Source organism: Austrofundulus limnaeus, unplaced genomic scaffold, assembly GCF_001266775.1.
Source record: "Austrofundulus limnaeus strain Quisiro unplaced genomic scaffold, Austrofundulus_limnaeus-1.0 Scaffold211, whole genome shotgun sequence".
NCBI lineage: Eukaryota > Metazoa > Chordata > Actinopteri > Cyprinodontiformes > Rivulidae > Austrofundulus > Austrofundulus limnaeus.
This window is the reverse complement of record NW_013952613.1, coordinates 761,504-762,298: the sequence shown is the minus strand read 5'-3', so window position 1 is coordinate 762,298 and position 795 is coordinate 761,504. Positions and strand designations below refer to the sequence as shown.

At 45.2% G+C, this 795-nt stretch overlaps 1 long non-coding RNA gene across 1 annotated transcript; it reads right to left on the bottom strand.

Moving 5' to 3' along the window:
* Positions 1-345: 345 nt before the first annotated feature.
* LOC106525094 (uncharacterized) lies at positions 346-795 on the bottom strand. The gene is made up of 2 exons (XR_001311066.1): positions 491-795; positions 346-415 (listed from the first exon to the last, which is right to left on the bottom strand). It is a non-coding gene; the product is annotated as an uncharacterized LOC106525094 (long non-coding RNA).

The window sequence follows — 795 nt, the reverse complement described above, 5'->3', positions numbered from 1 at the left end:
AGTAAAGTCATGGTCTGTGAGATACCCGTGGCATTTTGTTAGAGACATCTTTGGACAACTTAGACCACTGCCTGGCTCTGAGCAGTCAAAAAAATGTTTATAGTAAATTGTAAACAGTTTAAAATCACTAATATATCTGCATGTTTTCTTACTGAAGCTCTGCCATAAACATAAGAAAATGACCAAGAAGCAGCAGATCTAGCAATCCACAACTATTTTTTTGTTTTAGAGCCATGGTTTAAAAGTCACCTCCCCATTCTGTGCCAATATGTGCCAATCTGTCAAAGAAAATGATCATACTGTAATGATGGGGTTTGTGAGTTTCACTGAATGCTCAGACACAGAGACGATTTAAGGATTTTATTAAATCTGGAGCAGCAGGATCGGGACCGACACGTCACCGGGACACGGAGGTCTAAACAAAAAAATGACCAGGTTAGTGACTAACAAAGACAGTGGCAGAGCTTTGGAGCAGTAAATAGTCACTAACCTTTTTAGTACCAGTGTTTTGGAAGCCGAAACTTTGAAAGACTTTGAGAGTCTCAGGTGACGGTGGTTCCTGGCACTTCCGTGTTTGGCGCTGCGGCGTGGTACGCAGGCTTGAGGAGAATCCGTGAGACAGGCGAGGGTCAAAAACATGTGGTCAGAGAGCGGCGACAGGTTAAGGGGATCAGACTTAACTCTTGGTTGTGGTACACAGGCGGGGGTCGAGATCCGGGGGTCCGATGGCTGGGCAAATCCAATAGGGGCTGAGGCGAAAGGSAGGAATCCAAAAACGAGAGCGAGGGTCAAAAC